Genomic DNA, 15,261 nt, shown 5'->3' on the forward strand with positions numbered 1-15,261 from the left:
TAACGCAGTATCCCTCTGCACCTTTGTGCAAAGCTCTGCTGCTTTACGGGATGTAGCCAGTGGGAGAGACACAGCTGCTATGTGTGACATCATTTCCCATAAGAGAATTTCTCTATGAATTCATTTTTGCTCATCAGCATTAACCCTATCCCCTGGTTCTGCTTCATACTGTCTAGCTTCCTCAGTTTGGGAGGGAGCGAAGGAGGAGAGGAAGGGGCTAGGTGTGGGTGGAGAGTCAATGGCATCACAGGTGAGAATTGTGCCATTCAAGCCTAGGGAAATTGGGGGATGGGATTTGATCTCCTGCGATCTAGGGGGTTTCCCTAGGTATCTTGAGGCATCCAGGTGACTGGAGGGCCTCTTGCTCTCCCTTATTCACAAACCCTTCTCCTCTCTTCTCTCAGTTTTCAGTGAGCGTAGGAATCTGCAGGGTGAGGTTCACAGAGGGTATGTTGACAGTACAGAGTTTTGTGTGAAAAACAACTGTTTTTCCCACAAAACTCGAGGAACATCCACACCGCCATTGCATTCTTCCTCTGTTCTTTCAATTTTTTTGTGGATTTTTTCCAGCACTGGTAATTCTCATTCTACATGGAAGAAGCCTTTTTGCGAAAGCTATTTCACAAAAAGGCGTGTGTGGACAGGGAAGAGGGAGTTCTTTCAGAAGAAGAGGAAAGAGGAAAAAGCACAGGTGCCCTAGTGGCAATTCCATCCATAGCAATCACATCTTACATGCGAGAGAGCAACCATTCAGTGTGGATGCTCTCTTTCAAAAAAACAGACCACTTTTTTGATGCACTTTTGCAGTGTGGCCCCTCTCTTTAGGAAGAAGTTTTTCTGGAAGATCTCTTCTGAAAAAAGCTTCTTCCGAAAAAAGCCTGTAGTCTAGACATAGCCACCTTTGCCCCTCTTCTGGGATGCTTTTGTTTTACCGAGGGAAAGGATAATAAGCCCTTTCTGTGAAATATTTATAAGGCCTTCAGATGCCAACTTTTACATTAGGTTCTTTACACTATGACGTCCATGTACCAGCGTCCGGGCAAGTGGAGTCTAAATGATATTCCTTTGAACTCAGCCTTGTTCAATTAGCTAATTGCTATTTGAAGGGAGAAAATATGGTGTGAGAAGATGCCAAGAAGCTTGCCTAGCTTTAAAAATAAAAAAAGCAAGTACAGATAAATGACAAGGGTTAGGGCGTTTTGTGGCTTTTTGAGAGACTGGTGGTTTAGTGCTGCTTTAAACAGAAGAATTAAAATCAGTCTATAAGAGGCTCATATAAACATTACATAGACACCTTGGCAACAGACTTTTTATAGAGCTTTGAAAGAGAACCTGACTTCCTGAGCACCGATTGGCTGCTATGTTCACTGAACCCATGAAAAGGATCACACTGTTCCATTGAACTGGAAGCAAATTATGTTACCAGGGAAACTAGGCTCTCTGTGATTCTCAGGTGAAAGGATGTTTGATCTTTAAAACAGTGCAAAGGTTTATGTGAAGACTATTGTCCAGTTTTTAAAAATAACAGCTTGACATTTAACAGGGGATAAAAGGAATATTTCTCCAGGTTAGCTGATAGTTGACAAATGAAAAAAAAAAAGATTCTTTTAAAAGGATATTGAATTTCTGCAGCTTCTGCTCCAGCTTTGTTAGCACAACTGTGTAAAGAAACAAAAAGGAGGGTGAAAAAGAGAAGTACTAAGCAGAGAAGGATCGGAGTTTTATTCTCTCTGCTTTCTATATAGCAAGGTTTCTGTGCTGATGTTTCCATTGGCTCATTATAGCTCACGACACAAATTCAGGAGTAAGAATAAGTTATTTTTATGGGAAGGATGGTACAGATTGAACCTGTCTAGTCTGGCAACATCCGTAATCCAGCATGACTTTAGCTGGATGTCCAGGTATGGGTATGGCCAAGTTTTCTGTGGTTCTATAAACTTCTTTACAGCCACCAGTCCTGGCTTTCCATGTTCTGTGCTCTTATTTAGCTCTAATTTACCCCTAAATGTCTTCTAAGAGTCCAGTAAGCAGTGGAAGTGTTGGTAATAGTGCTAAGTATAAGCATGGTTTTTATGCTTTATCTACTTATTTCCTTGTGCCAATACAGTAAAATTATGTCACCACAACACTAACACTGTTTTGAAGAGAGCTGATAAGCCTTGGTTAGACATACGCTTATATAGGATGTATCAATACAGTCGTATTACTAATTAGTATCACAAGCATTGTTCTGTTTATTCACCTTGGTGAAATAAAAATAGAGAGACCCACTCATTAAAATATTGGCCTCCTTTATTTTGGCAAGTTCTCTGATTCTGCACCCAACAGGTCCTGAAGGTGCTGGACTAGAGAAACTCAAGCGGTAGAGAGTAAATTTGCAAAACGCAAGACATTTGGATTTGATGACTTAAATCTTTCTCCAAGGTTGTGACAGCCCTGGAGTATTAGGGAGATGAATGTTCTGTAAGATATGTATTATTAGTAGGCATGTGCTAATGTAAATGGTTAACCGATGAACCTGGGCTCATCGATTTACCTTCATGGTTACTGCAGCCCTACCCCATGCTACTGTGTCTGTATCAGAGGCAACAGTGTGTGTGTGTGGGGGGGGGGGGCAGGCAGGAGCCACTGCTTGTGGAGCTGCCCTCCCTCCCCTGCGTGTAAACATGTAACCATTGAAAATTCCTAATTTGTTCCCTACTCCCTCCAGTCTCCTGCAAAATCTGGCTCTTATCTCCTCTGTGATTCCTAGGCCGCACCAGACAAGGGTCACTGAAAGCATAGGAGAGGCAGCCTCCTTGCTCTCAGTTTAGGTGCCGGGACCCATCATGGCCTGCAGTAATTTCAAGGGAAGTTCTGCTCAGCCCTGGGCAGGAGCATGCCCAGTGTGGACAAGTCTCCACTGATCATGGATGAACTTTAATATCCCCTGCCCCAAGTCTTAGAACTTGGCCAAATCTGTCAGCTCCTGCTGACTGAAAGGCAAAATGGCAACCCCTCTGCCTCATCCCAAGTCTCTGCTCCAAACCACAGTCATGGTGTTACAGGGACAGGAAAATGGGATTGTAGACTTTTTCAAAGAAAAGATCTCGAGAATTTTTTTAACAGGAACAAAACATGTATTTTTTACTAGCCATGTTCTCAGAAACAGCTGGTTTTGTCTGCAATTATAAAAAAGAAAGAGAGAGAAAGAAATTCAGCCTGAGGCATCATGGAAAATTTCAGCTTTAATGGCTAAAGTTTGACAAGTTACAAGCAACGGAAAACAGCATTTTGTAAAGGGAAGTGCTTGGTAAGCGAAATCATCAACGGGACCAGTAACACCACCTAAAAGAATATTCCATTTTTAATGGCACATTATGGTCAGATGGAGTCACCAAGCACTCTACAGACTGGGTATATTCTTATACAAGGCTGATGTGAGCCGTTACTAAAAGGGGTACTATTTGGATGTTTTACAGGTGACCCAGGACTAGAGAAAAACAATTCCACAAGGCCTGCTCCCTTTCTTTCTTCTGCTGATACTCAGAGGCCCAGTTGTATGTTTGGATGCCATATATCAGCAGCCTGAAAATCCATCAGGCTGGCAAGCTGAGAAGATGGTAACTGTCTGAGCAGCAGCCCAGGGGCTGACAAAAGGATTGCAAGCAATGTCTATATAATGTTCTTTAAAAAAAATTAAGTTCTGAAAATCCCTGTTAAGTCTCTGGTGCCCTGCGGGAGGGATGGAGGTATCAGAATGCTATCCAGGAGAGGTGACGCAGATGGGTGTGCAATACATAGCATTTCGGCCAGATGGACGTTCAGGGCCTTTTTGTTTTTGCATGGATTCAGCCAAATGCTAATAGACCCCAGTGTGGGTTTCCCAAGGTAGGCAGGTTGGGCCCTGCTCCCATGAGTAGTAAAGTCAGGAGGGCTATAGAGAAGTATGATCTAGACTCTCATAATTAGAGCACTACTCCAGGACTTGAGAGACGTAGGTGCAGTTCTCTGCTTAGTCAGACTTTTTGTGTGATCTTGGGAAAGTTTCTTCGTGCTTCCATTCCCCATCTATAACATGGGGATAACAGCACTGCCCTACTTCACAGAAGTATTGAAGATAAATATTGACGTTTGAGGGCTACATCTACATTGGCGGCTTCTTGCGCAAAAACTCTTCCACAAGAGAGCATCTACACTGGCATGTGCTTTTGCACAAGAGCATCCATGCCAGTGTAGACGCTCTCTTGCGCAAGAAAGTTCTGATGGCCATTTTAACCATAGGGCTTTGTTGTGCAAGAAATTCATGTTTGCCTGTCTACACTGGCCTCTTCTGGAAGAGCTCTTGCACAAAAAGGCTTCTTTCTGAGCGGGAGCGTCAGTTCTGGCGCAAGAAGCCCTGATTTCATACATTAGAACGTCAGTTTACTTGCGCAAGAATATGCGGCCAGTGTAGACAGGCAGCAAGTTTTTGTGCAAGAGCGGCAGCTTTTGCTTGAGATCGCACCAGTGTAGACACAGCCGAGGTGCTTGGGTAGTATGGTGATTAGAGGCAATATAAGTACCTAAAACTGCAGACAAATAGGTTGCTTCCTGCAAACCTCTTATGCTGGCTTCAGTGAAGTCAATGTCCTGTTGGCTTTTTTTTTTTCAATCTAGTCTTTGCTACGATAACTATTTCCAGTGTTGTGCCTTTAATATTGCAGCTCTTTTCACTGCTCTCTTTGAGATGCGCCTGATATTAAAGTCTCTGAGGGGTAGCCATGTTAGTCTGTATCTGCAAAAACAGCAAGGAGTCCTGTGGCACTTTAGAGACTAACAGATATATTTATTAGGGCATAAGCTTTCATGGGTAGAAACCCACTTCATCAGATGAATTGAAGTGGAGTTATACCAGGCATAGGTATATCTATAAGGACAACAAAAGAAAGAGGGTACTTGTGTAACAAAGCTAATCAAGTTAGAGTTGAAGTGGCTCATTCACAGCAGATGATGTGGAAATGTGGATATCGCGAGGGGAAATTGCCTTTGTAATGCGTTAATCAGTTGAGATCCTTGTTCAGTCCTAAACTGATGATACTGAATTTTCAAATGAATTCCAGGTCAGCTGTCTCCCTTTGTAATCCGGTTTTGAAATTCTTTAGTGGAAGGATGGCTACTTTGAAATCCATTACTGAATGTTCAGGGAGGTTAAAGTGTTTCCCTACAGGTTTACCATTCCTGATGTCTGATTTGTGTCCATTTATCCTTTGACATAGACACTCTCTGGTTTGGCCAGTATACATGGTGGAGTTTCATTTACACAAGCACCCTCTTTCTTGTGTTGTCCCTATATATATATATATATATATATATATACACACACACACCCATGCCTGGTGTAACTCCACTCCAATTCATCTGTTGACGTGGATTTTACCGATGAAAGCTTATGCCCTAATAAATACATATGTTAGTCTCTAAGGTGCCACAAAACTCCTTGTTGTTTTTGAAGATATTAAAGGTTTTTTTTTTTTTTAAATCATGCTCTAACTAGGGTTTTGCCCATGAAAGCTCATGATACTACATATATATTCTTATTAGTTTCTAAGGTGCTACAGGACTACTAGTTTTTTTTACTGATGGAATTGCCACTACTGGGAATTGCTCTGTTTCTGATGCAAAGGGGCCCCCTGCAGGCAACGAGGGTGAGTTTGGATTCACCCTAAAGAACGCAGGGAAGGAAGCCCTTCAGTGCAAACCAGTAAACTAAGGGCCATATTATGTCTTAATGATTCCTACATGCAGGAGACGTTAATGGCAGCTGCATATGGGCGCTGAATACATAATACGGCACTGAAATCAGCCTTACAACATCATAAGTGGCCTTTAAAAGGACACTAAAGATTTTTTAAAAATAGAAGTGCCTATTGTATCTTTTGTTGTCAATGAAGCACCGTTTTAATAGAAATGCTCTCCAGTGTTAATTTGCCTCTGTTTGCGCACCGGAGGGGCATGTAACTGGCTAATATATCACTCAGTATACACTTGTGAATGAACAATGCTGTTCTGCCCATACAGGTGCAGGCTTCTGCTTTTAGTCTCAGAACAGTTGACCTCATAATGAATATTAATCCCACCTACAAAAGTATAACATGGCAGCTTGTCGGCTCTCCTAGTTTTGGAATCCTAGTAAATGAAATGGGGATCAGCTTGAGGCTGTATCGATCTGTTAAATGAAGTAATGACTGACTGAGTGAGGCCTGGCAAAAAATGTATTTCTGTTTCTTGCTACCAGTGCAATACTTCCTGGAGGTGAAACATTACCAGTATCAGCTGTGATGGTTAGTTTACTTTTCATTGTGAGCCTATTGGCAGTAGAAAAGATGCATTTCTTTAGCTGATCCAAAATATTTATGGCCAGAATTTGAGTTTAAGCAGGACAGGAAATTATGTTCTTGCGCTGGAAAGTTGAATTAAGTTTTTTTTTTTTTTGGGGGGGGGGGTGTAAATTTGCCAGCAAGAAAATTGGCCAATTCAAGGAAGTGCTAATACCCAGACAGGTGACTACATGTTCAGGAAATATTATCGTTGGGGAAGAAGTAGATAAGCAGTCACAATTGGGAGTGATTCAGTCTGCTTTCTCTGCCACTTCTTTGGCTAACATTCCTTTGGTGATTGTCACATGTTTATGAACTAGCAGTCTTCCTTGTTCTCTGGGACAGTTAATCATCTAGTACGGAGAGGGTGCGAGAAAGCACCACTCCTATTTGTGAAATGTGGGTCTGTATGGCTGTCGTCTGTTCAGCTGGTGTGAACTCAACAGATCCAAAAGGAAATCAGTATTTAGGAGCCTGTTCTGGATTGAAAACCAAGGAACCACTCTTGACCTAGTAGTCATATTAGTCACAACATATGCAACATCAGTGAAGAAAGCATACTTGGGAAATTTCACTTGTTGTTTGACTTGTCCTGCTGCTTTAAGGGAAAATAGGTAAGTCCAGTCTTTTGAATGTTCCATAGATACTTCCTGGTGAAGCAAACTTTTTCATTCTGTAACCTCATTAGCGATATAGCTTTAAAATAAATCTTGTGTTTCAAATACCGGTGTTACTTTGTATTTAGAACCACAAACAGATGTATGTTTCTAACTGCCAGAAGAAGCCTCAGATAACCAAATATAAAGCATCAATTCCCTTTTTTCTTATATTTATTATTTTGTATTGTCATTACAGAAGCACTTCCATCTTTATTATGGAACAATAAAGCAGTAATGCTGGGTGTATGTATAAGATAAACACAGGTGTTAACCTCCTCCTCAGAGAGAAAATGTATCCTCAGATCATTGTATAGGGAGAAACACGAATACATGTAGTTATTTGTGAATGACTTAAGAACACAGCACTGCCTTTTTAATAGGGCCCAAATGTAGAATAATAGTTGGATGAAGCCAGAATGCGTGTAAAATAAAAAAAACACTCCATAGTATATATTTCTTTCTGTTAAATGTCCCAGGATTATTGTAAGTTACTTTTGAAAGTTTTTATAATTATATTCTGGGGATATTCATACAATAGGTGGAAGATAGCATATATTGGAAATACAAAAGCCTGTAAAATGTGTAGATGTGATATTAATTAACTTCTCATTGAATGTAGTTCATTTAGAGGTCCTTATTTTTTCCCCACCTCTCTCTGTTTCTTAAGGTATATTGTATGCAGATGCTGACCACGAGAATGGTCCTACATACATAGCATGTGTTGTTTGCAAAACTGTTGGGTGTTGCTTTTGAAATCTCCTGATATACAAGAATTTTTCCAGCCAGAATCACAATTCCTTTCATGTATAAGGGGCCTTGTGTTTATAGGAAGGTATATACGTGAAGTCCCTTATAAATTAAAGGGATTATGATTCTGGCTGGAAAGTTCATACATGTCACGAGTTTTATGTGTATATAATATAATATTTTCAGAATGGGCATAGCTGTCTCTGAAGTAACTTGCACAGTCATTTTTCCTAGCCTGTCCCTTGAACCCTGTCACCTCTTTCTTTATGTCCCTGCATTGGTACCCCCTTCTCTATTACATAAAATGCAATTTTAAGGCCTTTCACAGCCTATCCCCACCAACCTTTCATCTGTCATTCAGTATTGAGATGTTGATACTCTCCTCTGATCAGTGCCCAGTGCTAGCCTTCACTGTCCTCTTGCCAAATTGTCAAACAGAACACCTTTATGCTTTTTCCCATGCCTCTCCTCACAACTGGGGGGTGCTTCTTGTAAATAGCAACCAAACTATCTCATTATCCTCTGTTAAATCCCTTCTTAAAACTATAACCAACTTAACAATGTTAGTGTCTATGATGCCGACCAATATTGTCTCATTGTTTTCCTTGTGTTTCTTCATTCTTCTAGAGCCATCTGTTTTCTCTTTGATACTTAGATTGCCAGCTCTTTAGGGACAGGGAATGTCTCTTTTGTTCTGTGTTTTGTTCAGCACCTAGCACAGTGGAGTTTTGGGCCAGGACTGGAGCTCCCAGGTGCTATGATAATAAATAATGAATCAGCAGTTGTGTGCTCTGAGCCTCCTCGTGCTCCCACTAAACTCTGTGGCAAAACTTCCCTTTTGACTTCAGTGGCTTTGAGATTCTCCCCTCTAGTAGCAAATACACGGAGTCAGACTCATCTGTGGTTGAACTCCATTGATTATGCAGGGATTGCTCAATCTTGCACTGCAGGAGACAAGGCAAAGGGATGTCAAGGGAAGGTGGGAGGAACATGTAGAGAATCAGTTGTTCTCCCAACCATTAAAACCAGCTTCTTTTCCTATTTTTCCATGCTTTCAACATTTCCCTTCCTTTGATTGGTTTGGAACTCCCTCAGCTAGCTAAATGCTGATGTAGCCTCTACCTTTCCCAGGGCAATTTTTTCCCACCAAGTCATCCTGTAACAAGCCAGCAGGTTCATTATGTGCATGTGTCCGTGAAAGGTCACATGCCAGTTGTTGTTTAGAAGGAGGTTGCACTAGTAAAACACTCCATTGTGTTAAATAGAGCCTCAGGCATTTTGTCTTAGTATTTGCTTTAATGGCTTTTGTACTCTCCCATTACCGGTTATTTTTAGAACATACTTGGCAGGCGCAGGGGACGCGGTGACACCACAGGTCCAGAACTCTCCCACAGCATGTTGTTTCCTGGAAACCACACCCTGTGTAACAAGCCGTCTCCTTTTCAGTGTCCATTGAAAAACCAAGCTTTTTGCATAATGGATCCTCAACTGTGTTCCTCAGTGGCCAAGGCCTAAGGCCAAGTAGCTGGTCTGGGTTCTAGAGAGCTAGGAGGTGTGGTGTGACATGGAAGGCAGCGTGCCAATGATCCCATGCAAAGTGATGTCCCACTGAGACTGGAGAATGTACAACCAAGAGGGCAGAGCAAGCTCTAAACCCTCCCATTATGTGGCAGAGTGTACAGCTCCTCTACCTTCCTCCATGCTAAAATGTGTGCTGAAGGTATCCGCACCCAGCCATGGTAAAAGTCCTCCATAGCCTATTACTAGTGAATGTTTAATGGGAATCCACCAAGAAGGAGAATGGATAGAGTTCAGCACGTCTGTGATGCATACCTCTATGCACACTGCTAGGAGTTTACAACTCAGTTGGTGCTGCAAAGCACACACAGTGGTGCCCTGCCCTGGGGTCATTTACAGCATAAACCCTTTTATAGGTGGGATGCTCCTCTTATTTTCAGAGTTCCCTTCCCTTCCGTAGCTGCTGAATTGGCTCTTCTAGACAATTAAACATACCTGTCCATGCCCAGGACAGAGAGTTCACAGGCAGGCATTATAAGTACATCCTGGTCTCATTGTTCTTCTCATTGCATAACTATCAGGAGACAAATGCAGCCTAAGGAGAGAGCTAAATGGTAGGTCAAGGAGAAAGCCAGGCCTGTGTTCAGAGTGCTGGGCACACAGCCGGCTAGCCAGAGAAGGGAAATCCTATCACTACTAAGAGATAGGGTGGATTAATTGAAATCTCTTATTGGCAGCACGTTTTCACTCCCTGAAGCAATGGAGGTCAGGCAAGTTGCCAAGGCAACACAGTCAGCCTTCAGCAAAAGATTTACCGGCGCATCGTCCTTGGTCAATTGATTGTGGTTTTATTCTGGTCTTTGAAGGGAGCTGCTGTCCAGCCTTTGCCCGTGGTGAATCACCACACTTGGGGTCAAAGAGGTGGGACTAGGAAGACTGGAGTTTGTAGAATGTGAATAATGTGGGCAGGAAGGCTCTAATGAGGGTTAGCTCATTCCTCTGATACTGCTCCCAGAATCAGAGAAAATAATGAACATCACCCCCCATCCCACCAAATGCTTGTTTCCTTTTATTAATAAAGGCCCCTCGTAAAGAGTTCTGTGGGTGGCAGTGCAGGTGATAGGAGACACATGGGGTGGGTGGTGGTAACAAGGGGTGTCTCTCATATTGCTTATCAAGTCCAGAGGACCCATGAGAGACTACCAAAACGACTTTTTTGCTTTTCTTATCTTTGAGGTGAAGGTGAGTCCATGCTCAGCAAGCCCCTGTTAGTGTGGGAGGAAACTAGCATGGGATGTCTGTGGGATTTCTAGAGCAAGGCTTCCAATGTGCAGAGCAGGCAGGCAGGAATGCGAGAGGTTGGTTTCTAATGAGCTCATGTTGCGGTTGGTGTCATCAGGAGAGAAGTGAGTAATGGAAGAGCAAAGGGGTGTGTATGCATATGTCTTTTTAAGTCTGTATAGTCAGTGCCTTTTGGGGAGGGGAGATATGCCTTTTAAAGTCTGTGTTGAGGGCTTGCTTATTTACTTTTTGTGAGCGGATGGCAACTGATGGATGTATCATCACAGTGATGCACGTTATTGCCTTCGCTCTCTCAAAATACAGCACGAGTGGTAGGATGGTACGGAGGGAGCTGTCTTAAAAAAAAAAGTATGACTAGTGTTCAAGAAAGGTTGCAGACTGACAGCCCTTGAAACAAAAGTCTTCCTGCTTATCTTCAGGACAAACAACCATAGTGCAAGCTTCTTGATGCTGACCCACCGATATGTCTCAGCTCTAAACATGGGAATGGTCTCTCTACATGTTCAGTTCTTTCTCTCTCTGGCCACATTGACTTCAGTGGAACTGGAGCATGTGCCCTTTCTAATTGGGGCCTCTTCGAACACTATTAATAAGGCTGACAATTAATGCCGGCTGTGATACCATTTTGCATGTTAGATGGTCTGGCAACCTTTCTGTTGGGATAGCATTTGAGATCACCAAACTCCACCGCTGTAGAAAATCAGGTGGTAATCTCCACACTCTTGCCTTTGAACAGGTGCTCTAGAGCAGGGGTTCCCAACCTGGGGTACGCATACCCCCAGAGGGTATGAGAAGCTTGTCAATGGGGCACAGGGAATATTTGGTAAATAACTAGATTATCCTAATTGAAATATTCCAAAAGTAGTAGTGTTAGTGAAAAAAATTGTGGCTTCTGGAGTCTAGAATGTATTTCCTTTCATGATGACTAGGGGGTACGGGAAGGTTTACTAAAAGCTAAGGCGGTACGGGGACCGAAAAAGTTTGGGAACCCCTGCTCTAGAGGAACCCGGTAGCTAATTTTCAGTTACCCTGAGATGTCCTCTGCTAGCTGCCAACGTTTGCTATGGAAAAAAGAATTCTGAGCCCTCTAGGTGTGAAGAGGTGTACTCTGTGTCTCTTGGGAAAGCACGGGTCATTGTTCTTGGTCGTCCTAATAGCCCCAGAAAAGCATAAAAAGGCTCCACACATCAGAGCATTTCCCCGTATGTGCAAGGTAAACACCATCCTGGAAATCAGCTTTAAAAGTTAAAGGTTGGACTTAGAACGGTGTGGCTGATGAGTCAAGCCATATGTCCTGTTTTAGGGGATGTAGGGGGAGAGCAGATACCTAGTAATTAAATCTGTTCCTGGAATAACGGAGAGGGACAGTTATTGACTTGAAAATGTTATTCATAACAGTCCCAAATAGGAAGCTAAACACATCACATAATCGTTTACATGTGTATTCTTTGATCCTCTCTCGTTATTGCAGTCTGTTTCTAGTACCAGCGCTGGGGAGTGAGGGGCCCTGGAAAGATAGTCCAGTGGCTAGGGTGGACTGGGACTTGGGAGATTTGAATCCGTTCTGGATTTCCTAGGTGACCTCGTGCAAATTACTTAGCTTCTCTGGGCCTCAGTTCCCTTTCTGTACAATGGGGACAACAGCACTGCCCTGCCTCACAGTAGTGTTAAGAATAAATGAAATAAAGGTTCTGAACTGCTCAGATAGTATGGTGACAAGGATTATACAAATACTTAAGATAGATAGAAGTTACTTTTATATCCCCATTACTCTAAAAAAAGGCAAAGCATAGCACCCCCTCAAAGCAACATGACCCTCTCAAGGTGGCCTGCAAATATATGACCATATTACCAATAACAAAGCCACAGGAATTGGCCTTATTCCCATGGAAGTGGGAGTTTTGCAGTTGATTTCAGTGAGAGCAGAATCAGATGTGCTCTGCATCCAATGTAAAGGGGGCTGAGAGGTTGCTCTCGGGCACGAAGCATTGCATAAAAATACATTGAGACTAATTCAGCCTTAAGAAAATGTAAACCAGATTACCTGAAATGGGAATTGTACCCTCCCATTCTACAGCTGAACTTGGTCTGTTTGATTTAATTTCTGGTAATATATTTACAGAAGAGTTATGCAACCGTTTCATCCCGGAGCGGGAGCGGCTGTGAAGGGTCAGGCTCTGTCTTATTTCAGATGGATATCAGAAGAGAGCTGCAAGCCTGTGAAAACACACATTTTATTTCTGAAGTGTTTGTACATTGTGTATGCAGCGCACATGAACAAAAGTGCCACCTGCTCCATGCTGATAACCGCGGCTCAGAGCATCAGTCATGTGTGCTCCCCGGTATAGCAGTTTGCTTTGTAAGGAAGTTGCTCCTACAACTCTGTCTTGACCTAAATTTGTGGAATTCTCTGTACAGTACTCTGGTGGGTGCTTTAATAGCCTCCAGAGCACTTCTTGAGGTCCCAGAGATGTGGATTCTTCAGGATGTTGTTAAAGTCGAATTAGCATTTAGCCCTGACTAACAACCCCCTCGAGACAGTTGTTAGTTCTGTAAATTCACTCCAGAATGCATGCATTCCACTATTTCCCTTTTATCAATTTGACCCCGGCCTGCAGGCAGATGGGGTGTTCCCAGATTGTATCCTGAGATTGGTGCACTATAGGCAAAGAATAAATGGAACTTTGTCGCAGGCCCTCTCTGCTTTCGTTACTCCACTGGCAGACCTGTTCCTCCACTGTCACTGCTGTAGTTATTTGGCCCTGCACCATCTTCCCTCAGTAGCTGCTGCTGATTGCCAAGCATAAAGTGCCGTACCGCTGGCCTCCTGTGCTTCGTTGCACAGTGACTTTGTTGATAGGGATGATGTGCAGCAAATTATGTGGGCATGCAAGTAGGTGGAAACTTTCTAATACACCACAATAATAATAATGCTCATTTCTAATGCCACGCAGCATTCCCTGGAACTTCTGCCCACACAGCAGCCTACTTAGTTCACAGTCCTGTGTGCATGCTAGACAATTATCAGTGGATAATGAAGAATGCCATGGGAACCAGCAGGAAAATAATAGCTTACTCCAAATATATAATGAAATGTTATTAGCGCAGACAGTAAAACAGACAATTTGGGGGGGGGTGTAATTAAAAAGTACCAGTAAACACTCGTATGGCAGAAAGCTTGGAATCAATTGGAATTAAAGAACCATTGTCTGAAATAAGATTTGATTCAGAATTTAACCCTTGGGAGGCCAGCTTGTGATGAACTGGAATAAGATTTTTCACTGTAGACTCTCCAGCGGGAGAGCTCCCACATGCAGAAAAAGAGACGCTTTTGATGAGTTCTGATGACAGTTGCCTCCCACTTTTGAACTAGTCTGTCTGGGTAAAGGGGAGAACAGAGTGGCCCTGGTTTTCCACATAACCCTTATTGCGGTTTATTGCTGGAATAAATTCATCCACTGCAGCATGGATGCCCTCCACTTTCTCCACAAGTCTTGCCCTTTTTGCCCCGGCAGCAAACAGGCAGGTATCCACACTCTGTTGTCCAGTGTAAGAGAAAGGGCATTTCACACCTGTTTGTCAAACATAACCTCCTCCACTCTTAGAGCAGCTGCACCCTTGTTGGATGGGTCCCAAGTCAGAGCTTGTTCCTGAGTGTCCCAACAGTTCCTTCAGACAGCCACAGTACAAAGTTGCTTTACACAGACCACAAAGTGAAGGCCAGGGGTCTTTGTCTGCACTATGTTATTCTTCTGGGAAGCTGACCATTTCTGCGAGCAGCCTGGAAGCCCCATCAAAGGGTGCAGTGATTGTAGACAAGGCAGCATAGGTGTGTGTATCACCGTGATATTTACACCTGCTCTGAGCAGAGTTAGACTGCATGCTCTTTACACCATCAAAGGCAGATTGGGCACCTGTGAGGGGGTTCACTCACCACCGTAACCCCCCTGCCGTCTGTCCTCAGGAATTGGCTCCCTCGGCAGGTAGGGTGCCTTCTCTGGGGTGGTGTCTCCCCTCTTTACTCCCGGCTGCGGCGTCCTCTTCGCCACACTGCCCTCCGGCAGTGCCCAAGTCTGTCTCTGAGCCCCCCTTCTGGGGGTCGATGTTCCTTCATCGGGCCTTCTTTCAAGCCCTGCAGTCTGAGGATTTGCTGGCCAGAGCTCCCCTAGCCCTGCCTGGCCTCCCCCAGCCCTGCCCTAGCTCCAGGGAGCCTCCTCCTCCCTCAGCAGCCAGGTTCTCACTGCTTCCCTCTCACAGCAGCAGCCCATCCTCTATTATAGCGCCCAGCTGGGCCCTAATGGACTAGTACAGCCTCAGCTGGGCTAATCTCCCTGGCCCTGGTTCAGGCCGGGGTCTGCCCTTAAAGGGCCAGTGCAGGGCGAGCGCCCTGTCACAGCACCCTATCAGTGGGAGAATAAGGAAGCCAGCGAATGGAGACTCATCTGGAGGACTCAGGTTGACTTATCCACGCTCAGGGTCTAGAACCTGGGAGCATTGACAGATTGGAAGCTTCTTTCTCCTGTCAGCTCTGATGTCTGAGAAGGCGGGGGTCGAGTGGGGGACGTTCAAAGGAGGCTTCATGCTGGCCTTGCGCCTCCTCCTATTCCCGTGTTGTGCACAAGGCTGCTCTCTCTTCTGCTTAGCTTATCTTAGCACCTAACAGCTGTTGCAGCAGGTGAAAATAGTAGGAGTACAAT

The 15,261-nt window shown here is 43.8% G+C and overlaps 1 protein-coding gene across 3 annotated transcripts in view; it reads left to right on the forward strand.

The window, feature by feature from the left end:
- Window positions 1-15,261, forward strand: part of SYT16 (synaptotagmin 16) — a 138,087-nt gene that overhangs the window by 39,093 nt on the left and 83,733 nt on the right. Inside the window, exon 1 of one of the 3 annotated variants that reach the window (XM_075926370.2) lies at window positions 6,612-6,952. The exons of 1 other annotated variant lie outside the window; for it this stretch is intronic. The gene's annotated coding sequence lies outside the window, so the exon portion shown is untranslated. Of the gene's footprint in view, window positions 1-6,611; window positions 6,953-15,261 lie in introns of those variants that run through there. One more of the 3 variants, XM_075926369.2, reaches the window with a different exon arrangement.

The sequence above is a fragment of the Pelodiscus sinensis genome, chromosome 5, assembly GCF_052426305.1.
Source record: "Pelodiscus sinensis isolate ZL-2025 chromosome 5, ASM5242630v1, whole genome shotgun sequence".
NCBI classification, from domain to species: domain Eukaryota; kingdom Metazoa; phylum Chordata; order Testudines; family Trionychidae; genus Pelodiscus; species Pelodiscus sinensis.